The 16,440-nt window shown below is 35.8% G+C and overlaps 1 protein-coding gene across 1 annotated transcript in view; it reads left to right on the forward strand.

Annotated features, from left to right (window-relative positions):
- The first annotated feature begins 3,411 nt into the window (after positions 1-3,411).
- LOC138710698 (uncharacterized) overlaps positions 3,412-16,440 on the forward strand; it is a 320,335-nt gene continuing 307,306 nt past the window's right edge. Inside the window, exon 1 of the mRNA XM_069841761.1 lies at positions 3,412-3,533. The gene's annotated coding sequence lies outside the window, so the exon portion shown is untranslated. The remainder of the gene's footprint in view (positions 3,534-16,440) is intronic.

The following is a 16,440-nucleotide window of genomic DNA, read 5'->3' on the forward strand; positions in this document are numbered from 1 at the left end:
CCTGGGTATTGTCTTGGAATGCGAGTTTACACTGCTACGTTCACAAATAAAGTTCTAGATGTGTCGCTTGTTTCGGAGTACGGTGAGCGGCCCATGTCAGACTGATGGATGAGTCTTGTGATGACAAAGACAACCTATGACGCTTGATTGGCACACACCGAAAGGGAACCTTGCGGAGTGATTGATAGATTCGAAACATGGGCGACCTTCTGGGAAGCAAATGCAGACATACAACTACTGTCAAAGCAATTTTATTTTAAAAATTTTGTAACAAACGAAGTTTTATACTAAGCGATTTACAGCACTGTAATCTATATTGAGGAGCAAAAAATTAATAATCGTAAGAAAACTAAACTGCCGTCAAAATAAAATAGTTATATAATTCTCTAAAGCATAACAACATCGTTTAAAATTGTTAAGTGACAAAAATTAATAGTTTAAAATTAATTCATCTTAAGTGGCGAAAATTATTAAAAGACAGTCGTTATAGGTAGGCCTACATACTTATTATAGAAATTACGCGACATATTTATCTTCACTTCAGCAGGCTATTATCTGTTTAAAAAGCGTTAATTTCAAAATAACAAAACTACCTATAAAACTAAAGCTATAAAAATCTACTTTTAAAATTCTGTTTCACACGCATGTTTATAATAAATGATATAATTACTTTTAAATGGTGCATATCAAGTAACCGAAAATAATAACCATTAAAGCAATTTAATTGTACAATATTCACAAAGGTCTGTAGGCCTATTTATGCAGTAGCAGATTTAACTATCTTCACTGACATGAAATAAGAAATATATATTTAAAAAATAATTTCGTAGGCGAAAAATTGTTTCACAAGTTTTTTTATTGTTAACACTGCAGCTTTATAAAATTATCTTCATAGTAATAGAAACAGTAATCAGCAACTTTAAACTATCACTGTCGATGCAATTTTATTCCACATGTTTTGTACTGCACGTCCCCTGACAAGAGCAGTTTTAAATTAATTGCGGCTGAACTGACAGCAACAAGTAACTACAAAAACAGAATTACGGTCTGTGCAAATTTGTTCTTGAACTTCTGTGAAAACGTTAAATTGCCCTAAATTACAATTAATTATAAAAGCATACAGTCGGCACGATTTTATTCGTGAAGTGGTTATTAACATTATGTCAATAATAATAATAATAATAATAATAATAATAATAATAATAATAATAATATATTGTAGGCCTATATAACATTCTGTTTTAAACCAATAAAACACTCACGCTCGTTGGGAATATGGGAGAACCACACTAAACATTTTTGCTTGCAACAAAACGACACACGAAGTAACAAAATTATTCATAGTAAACAGCATTTTCCGAGATGTCACTTCTAAAATCATGAGTAACTATCCTTTAACTTCCTGAAATTTGAAATTACGTCGTATTTCGATATGTAGCACATTTAAGGGGCTGCGTTAGTATTGCCTATGAATAAATTATTCTGAAGTTATCCCTAAGTGACATAAACTTCTTTCAGTCTTGCATTGTTATCGAAATTTTTCGACAAAAGTCGAAGATGCGTAGTTTGAGTAGTGCTAGGGTTTAGCGGGAACGGATGCCACGTGTATTTTGAACACGCTCGATCGTGGTTTAAACCCAGGCCTCCCTTCTCTTCGCCGCGAACCAAAACATCGACCTGCGCTAACAACGCCTACAATTCGCCGTACCATCTCTCAAACAAGAGTCCGTGGCGGAAGCATGGCCAGCCCATGTGCGGTCTCGATTCGCTTATGTTTCACGTCACAAATTCCATAGCAACATACCACGATTTTTTTTTTTTCAAAATTATTACGTGTTCTTTCTCATTTATAAAACGATCGTTTTCTACGAAAGTGTTTTTTATTAATTAGTTTTTTATTATGTTTTCTCACAAATATCGTGGTGCGTCAAGTAGGGGTTTTGCCCGTAACTGATAAGATTATCCACAATAAATTAAAAGCGATGTGTAATTTACTCGATAATAAAGTTCTAACCTCCCCTTCGACTCAAGTGTTTGGTATCTTCTGACGCAGTGTTGTGAAACAGAAAAAAAATACAACACAAGCAGTATAACGCGGAGAGAAAATGAGGAGGAAACCTCCCTCGTCACTGCTGTAACTTGGTCTCTTTCGCTCGCTCGCTGTCACTCACGTCAGCTAGCAAAAACACCAGCACACGCCTCGAAAAATCGAAACTCTCCTCAAACTGACGAAGCAGCAGCAGTAGCAGCAAGCAGCTACGTACAGTCTTGCATAGCAACCAAAACACAACACTACACAATTCTGTACTTACATTTCATTCGCTTGGGGCAATCCTGTTTCCTCCGTGGCATTGCTCGCGTGGGGGTAGGCAGCGACAGGGCTGGCAGCGGTCGGGCGATCTGGACGCTGATCAGGTGGAACACGACGCCAAACAAGATGGGGAGGGGGTCGTCAAGTTTCGACAAAAAAAAAAGCTAACAATATAATACGGTCATTTTTTAATCTCCTCTCTTTTTTTTTAAGCTTTCGAGAAATATTCTGCTTCACTTATTAAACACCACACACAGAACTAACGTCAACAGCGACGAGATGACGGTTCTTCTTCGTCGGCCTCTTGATCTCCCTCTTCACTGACGCTTGTCCAACACACCTGCGACAGTGACATCACTTAGCACTGCGGTAACACCTCTATAAAGAGCTACACTTGCATTCGGGCGCTGGTAGTGTTGGGGACACATCATCTTCTGTTCTATGAAGCACAAAACTGTTTACACCCACGCAATTAGTTGTCCTTGAACACGCAAAAGCGGTAGACCAGTACCGCGTCGTCGTCTTCTGCAGCTCACATGCACGACACTGTCATTTCCAACAAAAAAGAAAACTGTCAAGTGATGTGATTTTCTTCGCCTGGTGTCCGTCAACGCAGATCTGAAGCGATGACGCCGACGACGGTGACCACCCGGAAGGGGTGACAACTGTTATCTGTAGCAGGAGGAAAATGTCAAAACTGCTGAGATGCGGAGCAAACGAGTCGCTTGCGAGCGGTCAGCCAGCAACGACAGGCACTGACTGACTGGCTGAGTGACAATCCGCCTGCCCCTCCCGGTCCCCTTCCTGCACTGGCACAGTAGACAGATAGACTCGGCGCAATCACCAGCCACTCCGTGGTCCGGTCTCCGCTCGGGGTCTGTCGTCCGAACGTTCGGCTCGATCTCTCTCGCTCGCTCTTGTCAACTCCTCGTCACTGAGGATCCCGAAAATCTAAAACGCCGGTGAACGAGCGAGCTACCAAACGCCGCCGCTGCTGTGGTGCCGAGCAAACCTCATGGGTTCGGATGTGACGTCATGACAGGGGGGCGGAGCTCCCTCAGAGTTCCGCCCATGCGTCCTCTTCACCCCCCAAGCGCTTGGAACTTGGTACTTGGTGCTTGAACCTTGGAATGTTATGTATACAGTGGTAGGAGAAAGATTGACTTGAGACTTGGATACATTTCTTCACTTTTTAAGATACGTACGGAGTTTCCTGGCAAAGGTTAGTAATTACTACAGTTTACATATACCTAAAAACATTTTAAACTAATAGTTTAACATTTATATTTTAAAACACGTTCAGGTTCGGTAAAAATATTTTCAAAGCCAAACATAACCTCCTTCGCAGGCATCCATTTTGACCACCGTACAAATCATAGCCTCGCAGCACAAGAATGAGACAGCTCTCGTGTACCTTACGTATTGCGTATAATATGTTAGAAATAATCCATTAAATGCGCCTAGAAAATTGTCTTGAGACATTTTTGATACTATGTAGAGTTTAAATTTGTGTCCTTCATTTATATAAACGTTATTTATTTTACTATACCTCTACCTTCGCGGTCTATTTTCATAATACCTTGTGCGAGACTATATGTAGTTTAGAAAAGCAGTGAGCAGATGGCAGCACGAATCGAGTTGCGAAATCGTGAAATAATACAGATACTGCCATTGACCAATCACGTTACGTATTTGTGATATACGGAAAGTGGCGGAAATTCATAAACTCGAGTTTAAAGCATTGTTATGTTATGATAATGAAACTATAGAAATATAACCGTGATGAATATTTCAATGTATTCGTAAAACAATGGAAGCTGAAAAAAAAAATAAATAAAAATGTATATTCCAATCAATCAATATTTGAATATGAAAGACTAACAATGGAATTGTTCAGACTTTGAGATGCTTTGAAATTACTTTCAAATACCAAAGTAACTTACAATTAGATATTTAATGAACAATCTCTTTCTAAATTGAATACAATTGAACCTAATTTATTTACCACGGATAATAATAGTCCTTTCGATACGAATCTTTCACTTACTGTAAGCGAAATCTAGTTTGAATGTGTGAAACGTTCGCTCTTTCTGGACATGCCTTATTTCGTGGAAGGTAAGAAGAAAAATCCCAAGAAATCTTGAACCATAACTAAGCTGTAAACGTATTTAGACATTTTTTCAGTCTTTCATTATGATATAAAATTGAACATGTATGTTACATTTAATTGTTCTACACAAAACGAAAATTTTAGTTTCCTTATAAACAAATCTCATTTCGTCGCATTGTTTACTGAACGTTATAATATACTATGGTAAAAGTTCGTAATATTGTGGTATGAGTAGGCTAATATTGTAATAGTTCTTTTTGAGAATTTATTACAATTTTACTGAGCGAGAAGATCTTTTTTTTTTTTGCGTCAACGTATCAAGGGTATGTCGTGGACAATTGTCTGCAAAAAACTGGTCCTTTTCTCGCTCAGTAAAATTGTAATAATTCTCAAAAAGAACTATCACAATATTACTCGTATCACAATATTACCAACCTTTACCGTACATTTCTATTTCCCATAATATACAATAACTTAGTTCTATACCTTTTCAATCGCAATTTTGGAAAAAACTATTCCCAATTTTGGAAAAGCTAACTTTAATTTCGGAAAAGCTAACCTCAATTTCGGAAACAGTTAATTCGTATTTAAAAAAAATATAGGGCCTATATAAATTTAATTTCTGATATTCTAATCTCGATTTCGGAAAATGTAAATTAAGTTAATTATCGGAAATGATACCAAACTCAGAAAAGAATTAATTTAATTTAGAATTTGAAGGTTTTTCTCATTTGTTCAGTTACATAATAACACTATAGGCCACCTATATAATTTTATTACATGGGTACATGTTAAAATATGCTTCATTCTCCATATGCTCTCACGAGAACAGAAATATTATAGCTATACAATCATTCAATGAACATCGTTTATAATATTCGTTTATATGGCGGCAAGAACTACTGTGATCATCATAGTAAAATTTATATTAATTTAGTGCGACTACATCGAATTATTTAATAGTAGGCCTAGTATTCAAAATAAAAACTATTTAGATAATAGCCTATTAAATATTTCCGAAATAAAATTAGATTTATGTTTTCTGTAATTAAGTTTACTTTTTCTGAAATTAACGTTATATTTTCCGGACTTTATATTAGTCTGTTATTTCCGAAACTGAAATTACTTTTTCCGAAATTGTACAGCACACACTTTTTCCAATAACATTTTTCGAAAAAGAGATCGGAAAGATATAGTTAATTATAACCTCTTACCCTAATTTACATGCATTTGCTGTTAATATAACGTAGATGCGAACAAAGGAATAGACATAATTTTATTGATAGAGGAATTTTTATTTTGATTAATAAAAAAGTGTACTTTTATTTAGAATAGATAAGAACCACTAGTGTAGCAAAAGGTAACACCATGGTTTCGAGTAAAGTCTTAGCCAGCTCATCTGTTATTTCTTAAGCGTTTATAAAAGTGAATGTTTTAATACATGTATTAAAAGCATTAGTTAGTAATATTACTATACAATTATTATTACGTTTTCAACCTTAAACTCAGAGGGTTGCAATTTTCTCCTCTATCCTCTTAAATGGCATCTCTGGTAACGTAACTTACAAATTTGTATATGTTGGAAAATTGATGGGTTCTCGTTGCATAAATAGAAATAAACTAAATTTAGGTATAATCTAACATTTGAATTATTAGATTGTATTGTATTGTATTATATTATATTGTATTGTATTTAATAACATTCCATGGTATTCATACATTGCTTCACAGCTAGACTATGGAACAAGTCAAAAAACTTAATACTACTATAAAGTCTTAATTTATAGTCATAGTCTAGTTGAATATATACAGAAGAGAATAATTTCAAGGGAAAAATTGTTCCGGGGCCGGGTATCGATCCCGGGACCTCTGGTTGAACGTACCAGCGCTCTACCACTGAACTACCCGGGAACTCCAATATACAGAAGAGGTTTACAATATAGTCTAATAGTGCAATAAAAAGTTTTATTATCAATTTCTTAAAGCGTTGTTGAAGTCATGAATTCACCTACAGAATAGAAGGCGTCAGAAATTAGGTACTTCTATAATTTGGCTCTAAATAATCTTGTTTTGAGTTCCATTTTTTACATCGATTGGAAGGCTATTAAAATTTTTTACTACCATATAACGCACTCCTTTTTAATATCACGATAGACTTGCAAGTGAAGTATGAAAGTCGTTTTTTGACGCGTATTTATGCTATGAACTGTTGAATTAGTTACAAAGTTTTCACGATTACATACGAGGAAGATTATTAATGAAAAAATATACTGACAAGATAAAAATTATGTTGGGCAGCTATCTAATGTTGGTTCTTTTTCTTTCTACTGAAACTAGTATTTTTTATTTTACAATAAATTATAGGCTATAATAAAATTAAATAATTTTATTTATTATTTCAGAAGTATTCTACTTCATTTCATTTTTCTGGGCATTCTTTCATAGAAGCTTATCTCCATTCCAGAATTTATAGTTTATAGTAGGCTAAACTATAAATCTTTAATTTCACCATAATTGTTTAATTTACTTACTTTGCAGTTTTATAACAATGGAAATATCAGGGCTACATCTCCTATGCCTCAAACAGAAGAAGTTATGTTTATACCAAGAGCCACAAGATAAAAGAAAAGTAAATTTTAATCTGTTTTCATACCTTTCAAAGATATTAGTTTACAATTAACTTAAAATGATATATTTTATTTTAAAATATTTATTAACGATGTAGGCTATATATCGACGTCGTTCCTGCAATAACTCCTATGTGACATATTTATCAATTTTCAGATTTTTGCTCTATTAAATAACTTAAATAATGATACAGCAAATAATAAAATCTCCTATATGTAATTGTATTTCTTTCTTTCGAAAATGTAAGAATTCACAATCTCCTATCTATGTACTACTGCCATAGAATGAATGTGGTTTTCTTCCTACTGAAAAATTTTATATTTTACACACAGGAGTTATTGCAGGAAAAACGACGATATAACCCACATAGCGTTAAACCTAGTATTGAAACTGAAGATAAAGTTATTTCAATATGAGGATAAATCTCTCGTCATTACGAATATAAATAAACTGAATATTTTGCAATAAAAACTATTTGTTTTAATTCCGATTACGAAGACTTTATATCTCTTGATAACAAGTTAATAAAATAATAGGAACGGTAAGAACGAGCAAAGTTCTCAGCTGTTGAATACCACTTCTTGCCACCAACGGAGCTAAACGGACAACTCGTTCGTTATCTGCATTTGTTCAAGTTCATCGACGTACCAATGTCAAGAAATTCATTTGTTAACTTTAATGTGAATAGCATTTTCTTACTTATTTCATTCTTGCACGACATGTAGGCCTGGCCTATAGGCTATATGTAGTCGCCCTCGGTAGCGTAGTTGGTATGGCTCTGGCCTTCTATGCTTGCGGTTGCGAGTTCGATCCCGGCTTGGGTCGATGGTATTTAAGTGTGTTTAAATGCGACAGGCTCATGCCAGTAGATTTACTGACATGTTATAGAACTCCTGCGGGACAGAATTCTGGCATACCGGTGGCGCTGATATCACCTCTGCAGTTGCGAGCGTCGTTAAATAAATCATTTTATTATACACACATAGGCCTACAGTTGTAAGTTTCTTGCTGTCCTATTTCGTTTGGAATGCCCTCTTCATACGTGCAAAGGAGATACCTTTGTCTTTTACTATTGGTACTTTACCGATAGACAAAAATCTTTATAATTACTTTTCAAAATTTGGTTCTACATGCTGCGAAAAAATGAAAATACAAAATTTCATAAAAACATTAAAATTATAGAAGTGTTAAAACTGTTAAAAGGAAAAGGGTAATAATTTATTATCCTATAGGCCTACCTTGTATAACGGGTGGTAGCGCCTCGACAATCTAAAGTCTGATTGGTGTAATATGTTATTAGTCAGCTGTGTATGCAATGGAAGGGGAAAGAAACTGGCCACTCTATCCATTATCTCCTGGCTTAGTTGCCTCATGAGTGATGCTTTATTGGTGTCGCTTATGAGATTTAAACTTGTCTTCGGACTAAACAACCCTTTCGACATTGATTTCGTGTTTTCGTCAGCGTCTGGTGAACTATGTTGTGTCAGCTCATCTTGCTTCTACTTTTGTTGTTTCCTGTCGTCTGTGTTAGGGATATGATGGCCATTTTGGTGGTGGTAAGGAATTTTTTGTATGTTATGTACTATTAGATCGAATAATGTGTGTGTACTATACTGTAAGCCAGCGTTTCTCAAACTTTTTTTGAATTGGGGATCACTTTTTTAAGTCAGAACAGTTCCGCGGACCACCTTACTCTTGTTCCCTTCGAAAGCAAATTTATCATTTTTGTAGCATATTTTTTTAATACCAATATACTTATATTTTAAAATAGAATTAATTAATTATAATACTTCTGCAATTATATTTTTTGTAGCCAATCACAAGTAACTTGTAACAAATTCTGTGCAGTTTCGATTCATCGCCTGCCTGTTAGCAGTTAGTTGTTTGAAATCCTTCTTATGTGGTACACGCTAGTAGTTGTCCATGTCTCTGTTAAATAGTGCCCATTATAAATAATGGAAAATATACCTATTCCGGGGCTACTTTTTTGCAGATGACTGCGCTATTGGAGCATTTTCGGTCAACGGGCTTCAAAAGGCGATTAACGAAATTAATAGCTTCTGTAAAACTTGGGATCTAAAAATAAACGAAAAGAAATCAAAAGTCCTAATCTGCAAAAAGGGCAACGTGCATAGTAAGAAAGAGAAATGGTACGTGAATAAAGTTCCAATTGATTGTGTTTCCAGATTCAAATACCTAGGAGTGATAATAGACAGTAGGGGAAATTGGAAGTTGCAAAATGAATTGGCACTGAATAAAGGTAAAAATGCACTCCAAGCAGTAGACAGATGCTTAAATAAATGGCCGAATATTGGGGTGAAGAATTTTCTCAACATCTATAATGCACTAGTAGAATCAAAGATATTATATAATATTGAGATCTGGGGTAGTAGGTTATCTAGCAGAAACATCGATAAAGTAAGAGCCAAAATGTGTAAAAAACTTCTAGGAATACCGGAGAATGCTTCTAACCTGGCAGCGTTACTAGAGATGGGAATCGATTCGAGTCTGGGAATTATTCTAGAAAGAAAAATCAAATATTTAGGTAATATTCTGTGTAGGAATGATTCGGCAGTTATGAAAACATGTATCTTTTGTACAAAAGCCGCTAATTGGAAATCGAATTGGCTGAAGGAGCTGGAACGAGAAATAAGCAGATTAGGTCTAAATTGGCTATGGAGAGAACTAGGGCCTATAAACACGAAAACTATTGGAAGAATAGTAAAAGAGAGGGCAAACGAAATTTCGAGACAAGATATTTTTAGTAATATTAAAGACCTAGGATCACTAAAATACTATAGGGAGGTTAAGCAGTTTTGGGAACAGGAAGAATATGTTAGACTAAATTCAAGGGAAGAGAGAACAGGAATGACATGGTGGAGATTAGGTATCTGGAGACTCAAGAATAGGAGAGGGAACGTAGAGAAGGATAAATGTCCTTTGTGTGGACTAGCTGAAGACGCAATGCATATTGCGCTGAAGTGCCAGGCAACGAATGATTTGAGACACAGTTGGGTAGATAAAAAATTTCTACGAATAAACGCTATAGTAGCTTATAAAAAATGAATGGTCACCTAAACGCCAGCAATTTGCATAAATTAGGAAAATTTCTTTTTAGAGCTAAAATTAGATGGGAAGAGAAAGTCAAAGCTCTAACGGAGATGGAATTATAAATGTTGAGTAGTCACACGATAGGAAACTACGAAGAGTAGTCAATGAAGTTAACAGAATAATTCTTAAGAGCTTGAGCATATAATGAAAAATCTAAGGTAGGAGTTTTAAATACAAGAGCATACTTATTATTAGTTGTGTATTTTTTTTAGTAGGTTATTTTACGACGCTTTATCACCATCTTAGGTTATTTAGCGTCTGAATGAGGTGGTGATAATGCCGGTGAAATGAGTCCGGGGTCCAACACCGAAAGTTCCCAGCATTTGCTCATATTGGGTTGAGGGAAAACCCCGGAAAAAACCTCAACCAGGTAACTTGCCCGACCAGGAATCGAACCCGGGCCACCTGGTTTCGCGACCAGACGCGCTGACCGTTACTCCACAGATGTGGACTTAGTTATGTACCATTATTATTATTATTATTATTATTATTATTATTATTATTATTGTTGTAAACAGAGGATGCTTATAGGTTCATTATGTATTAGTTTGTGTTATATTTGTATTGAGAGTGATGGCGGATTAAGAACTGGAATACATCTAATCCGCCATGACGTGAACTATGATTGATGAAATAAATAAATAAATAAATAAATAAATAATGGAAAACTGGCTTCGATCCGGATCTCTGAAAAGAAAGGAACATGATGATACGCTTCATTTAGGCAGCACTAATAGTTCAGAAGCCTTGTTTGAAGAAATATATTAATTATAGTGTCATTAAAGAAATATCTAGTCTTAATGATAGCCATTCAAAGAAAAAATACTTTCGTAAATATGACAAGAGTTATTTGGAACTTGGGTTTACTTGGTGTGGCAATGAGAGTGAACTAAAACGTCGGTGCGTTGTTTGTACGAAGTGCTTTCAAACGAGTGTATGAAACCCGCGAAAGTGAAACGGCACTTAGAGACGAAACATCCAAGTGTAAAGAGTAAACCTGTCGGATTTTAAAATAGGCTAAGTCTAAAATTTCTTATATCGTCGTCTGAAAAAACAAATAAAAAATTAATGCAGGAACATGCCCGATTTTCAACAAGTAAAGATGCAATTTTGCACGTTCTATTATTGGTGTACGTCGTACAGTACTTGCCCATTTCAATGTGCATACTGGGTGTCGGAAAAACTATTAAGAAAGTCATCAATACATGAAAAGGTTTGGTACTTTGTTTCCCTGTTATGAATTTGGGTCCCTGGCTGGGTTACAGGCTCAGCGCCAGATATGCAGGGAAAAGATGGCGAGAAACGCCACGTCCATAGTGCTTTAAATCTCTCTTTTGTTGCTGAGAATAGAGTGGGAAGTGGGTAGACGGGTAGGGTAAGAAATTTCATAAAATATTAGTGCTGGGAGAAAAAGTGAAAGGCGATTGCCATATGTCATTTCCAAACTCTGAGATTTTCAGCTATAGTGTGATACGTAATTCGTTTGAATTTAATTTTTTCTTCTTCTTTTTTTGAAGGACCACAAGAGCAGAACTCGAGGACCACAGGTGGTCCGCGGACCATAGTTTGAGAAACGCTGCTGTAAGCTAACTGAGTATTAAGTAGGGGCATAAATGTTACGGACATGTTAGACTATTGTAGGCCTATGCTTGAAGACACCAGTGTCGAAACGGTGCCGTTCATTATAATAATGTATAGGCTATATCACCATTTTTAAAAACAATTTTAACACTTAAATATTTAAGTTTTTATAAAGTGTTATATATTTTGTGGCAAGTGTTAAAGTGAACATCAAGAGAAATAAATGAAAATACTTGTGATGTTTTATTTTCGCTTAAGTAGCTACTCATATCGTCTACAAAATTCCTGTACGTTGAACACTCTTACAAACAGTGTTCGTGACTGCCTCGAATAAGTCGTCACACACGAGCACATCGATGTCTCATTACGTGATAATGCACGCAGTGTTGACAGAATGACTAATATATCCCTTGATGCATAGAAACAGAATTGAGAGATTTTTAATTAAAGTCACACCTTTAGATAGGCCTATCCATCCGTTAATTCCCAGATAAAAACCAATTTATAATTAATAAAACAATAGTTCTTTATATTTTAATCTGTTTTTAATTTAATTCAATTAATATGTCTGATTCTTGTTACGAAACCCCAGCATAAGCCTCGAAATGGCGCGACTAAAGTAAAGGAATAAGGTTATGAGATTTGGTACTTGGAATCGTAGGTGTGGTTTTAGGCGTAATAGATCGACTATTGATAAGATTTTTTTTGTATTCGACAAATATTGGAGAAAAACTGAGAGTTTAAGGACACAGTACACCAGTTTTTCACAGATTTAAAGAAGGCATATGACTCGGTTAAGAGGGAAGTTTTATATAAAATTCTTATTGACTTTAGTATTCCCAAGAAGCTAGTTCGATTAATTAAAATGTTTCTCAGTGAAAGGTACAGCTTAGTCCGTGTAGACCTAGACCAGTTTCTGTCTGACGCGGTCTAAACCAAGGAGATACACTATTACCTTTATTTTTTAACTTTGTTCTAGAGTATGCCATTAGAAAACAGACAGGGTTTGAAAATGAAAGGGTTACATCAGCTGCTTGTTTATGCGGATGACGTGAATATGTGAAGAGAAAATCCACAAATTATTAGGGAAAACACGGAAATTTTACTTGAAGCAAATAATGAGATAGGTTTGAAAGTAAATCCCGAGGAGAACAAGTATCCTATATGATTATGTCCCGTGGCCAGTACATATTACGAAATGGAAATGTAAAAATGGAAAATTTATCCCTTTAAAAGTTAGGAAAATTAAAATACCTTGGAACAACAATAACAAATATGAATGACACTCCAGAGGAAATTAAATACAGAATGAATAATGGAAATGGCTCTTATTATTCGGTTGAGAAGATTTTGTCATGTTGTTTGCTTTCAAAAAACCTGAAAAGTGGGATTTATAAAACCGGTTGTTCTGTTTGGTTGTGAAACTTGGACTCTCACTTTGAGAGAGGAACAGAGGTGTTCGAGAATATGGTGCTTCGGAAAATACAGTATTTGGTGCTAAGAGGGATGACTTTACAGAAGAATGAAGAATGAACATTAAAGCCAGACGTTTGAGATGGGCAGTTCATGTAGCACGTATGGGTGAATCCTGAATGCATATAATGTGTTAGTTGGGAGATCTTAGAGAAAAAGACTTTTGGGGAGGCCGAGACGTAGATAGGAGGATAATATTAATAAGGATTTGAGGGAGGTGGGATGTAATGCTAGGGACTGCATTAATCTAGCTCAGAATAGGGTCCGATGGCGGGCTTATGTGAGGGCGGCAATGATCCTCCGGATTCTCTAAAAAGCCATTTGTAAGTATGTAATTAGGCCTAAGTAATATGTCTGATATTAAATTCATTCTTTGGTGGAAGGTGTATGTCCTCCTAAACCTCATGCAACGGTAGTTCTAAGACAGTAATAGAGGATGAAAGTGAAATCTCGCACAGAACTACAGTTCCGAAGAATCCTGTCTCATCTTACTTACTTACTTACTTACAAATGGCTTTTAAGGAACCCGAAGGTTCATTGCCGCCCTCACATAAGCCCGCCATCGGTCCCTATCCTGTGCAAGATTAATCCAGTCTCTATCATCATACCCCACCTCCCTCAAATCCATTTTAATATTATCCTCCCATCTACGTCTCGGCCTCCCTAAAGGTCTTTTTCCCTCCGGTCTCCCAACTAACACTCTATATGCATTTCTGGATTCGCTCATACGTGCTACATGTCCTACCCATCTCAAACGTCTGGATTTTAAGTTCCTAATTATGTCAGGTGAAGAATACAATGCGTGCAGTTCTGTGTTGTGTAACTTTCTCCATGGGTATGGTGGGTCCCTATCACCACGGCATGGCGCGTCCTCAGGTTGCGGATAGAGGAGACGGCCTCCAGATATGGAGGGTAGCTGCGAATATATTGAATAAGCAGTCGTGGACAGCCGATAAGGGGTGGTCCTCCAGCTTGGGGGTTGGGCGAAGGGCTAACAACCCATCACCGTAAAAAACAGCTTGTTAGGAGTCCCTACAATAAGCCTATCTCATCTATCTTTTTTTAAATCACAAGTTACATATCAGAATTTTAGCTTTTTTAAAATTTGGATCACCGAGACTGAAAGCGGATGCACTGGATATTCGATTGTCTGTGTGTCGCAATATGGTGGTATTCTTCTTCTTCTTCTTCTTCTTCTTCCCAACATGCACGTCTACCTTTTTATTATTCCGAAAAACAAAACTCTATTTTACTTAAGTGTATTAGACTAAAGTTTAATAAAGCACAGTCTATAATAACAATAGGCTATTGTAAATTACATTTTTTATCGGTGCGGTGAATAAAATTCATTAACATTTTTTGACAATTTTACTAAGTACATGGTGATTCAGGAGGAGTAGTAAGTAAATAGTTTAGGAGGTGGTATCATGGATTATTCTGAGTAAAAAGATTCATATAAACATGTGTTCAATTTTCAATGGGTGTGGAGATATAGTTTGAACTTAAATGTTACGCATAACAAGTGTTTTGCCCTAAAAGTGACAAGAAGGAAAGTGGAGTAGCATCATCTGTACTTAATCCATTAATTTTATACACAGAAGATTAATAAAAATGTGTCTAACCAAAAATATGGATTACCGAACAAATTTAATTTATACAGATTTTAAAGTTGAAGAAATTTATAAATATAATTTACTAACTTACTACCACAGAAATCAAATAAAAGATAAACCTAATCGCCATGAGTCTCGTACTCGAAGACAAAAGTCTACTTTCCAATTAATTGAGCCTAAATGTCATACAAGGTTTTAAAAAAGAAATTTATAAAAATATTCATGATATATGATATTTACAAATGTGTGTATTTTTTAACTTTTATTTCTCTCGACTATATTCATGTTTCTATCTGATTGTCAATTTATATTAAGTTTAAATGTGTTTTTCTCTCTTTTTCTCTTTCTTCTTCTTCTTTTTTTTTTTTTTGCTCTTGTGTGTTATTTATTGGTTTGAATTAAGTTACTTACTGTATTTATTAAACTGTCCTTGTAAATTTTATGTTACATTATTGGCTAAGACTACACCGTACACGAGCCTGGCTCTTAGGGTAGTGGCTAGAAACATTTTTTTTATATAATTTTAAATTGTACTCACTAGCTAGCTAGTTAAATAAATGAAATAAATTAAATTAAATTAATAAAATAAAATAAAATAAAATAAAATAAAATAAATGACTTAATGATTTCATTTCTTGTTTATTTAGGCCTACATGATATTAATACACTTAATCAGTTCAATGCACTTTTCCGTCTGTTCACAAGAAAAGACCTAAGTGTTGCTCTTCTGGGGTCGTCTTGTCGTTTCTTTATATCGTCCTTTGTGTTTACATTTATGTTTACATACTTCTACTTTCATCCACTCCCACACCCACACACACACACAAATCGATAGGAGTAAGGTCTGGGGACCTTGGTGGCCAATGCATATGACTACCGCGGCCGATCCATCGTTCGGAGAATGTGACACTTACATGATGTCATCTAACGGCTAAAATTTGCAGGGGCTTCGATATTGCTGGAGAAAATGCCTATCCTTGTAGTCAAGTAGGTATTTCTCTATAGTATGTCTATTGCAACAAACTGTTCTTTCGTTCAGTTTTGAGAACAGAGGATTCGCCGCCCGTTGTAATCGGCTTGCAGCAATTTTTATAACCAGCCATAAACAGTGGTATTCCCTTTACCGAATATTGAAATATTTCTAAGTTTGAAAAATTCAAAATCATTCACTGGTTACTGACACTTGTTACAGATTAATATTTGAGGACAAAAATTCGCTCCGACGCCGGGGCTCGAACCCGAGTCCTTGGTTCTACGTACCAAGCGTTCTGACCACTGAGCTACGCAGAATTCAATCCACAGCACTGGATCGAAATCTCATCCTTCAGTGTTTCCCTTTGTGGCCTGAATCCAAGTTTCGCATATACGTTGACGTTTTATGTCCAAGTCAACTGCCATTATACAAGGAGCGCACTCAAGTGAGTGACTGTTTGGCCGGGATTCCGCAGTTAAGTGCACAGTAATCTGTACAGATATATTGAGTCAGGCCACGAAGGGAAATACTGCAGGAGGAGAGTTCGATCCGGTGCTGTGGGTTGAATTCGGCGTAGCTCAGTGGTCAGAGCGCTTGGTATGTAGAACCAAAGACTCGGGTTCGATCCCCGGCGTCGGAG

This window comes from Periplaneta americana, chromosome 12, assembly GCF_040183065.1.
Source record: "Periplaneta americana isolate PAMFEO1 chromosome 12, P.americana_PAMFEO1_priV1, whole genome shotgun sequence".
Classification (NCBI taxonomy): domain Eukaryota; kingdom Metazoa; phylum Arthropoda; class Insecta; order Blattodea; family Blattidae; genus Periplaneta; species Periplaneta americana.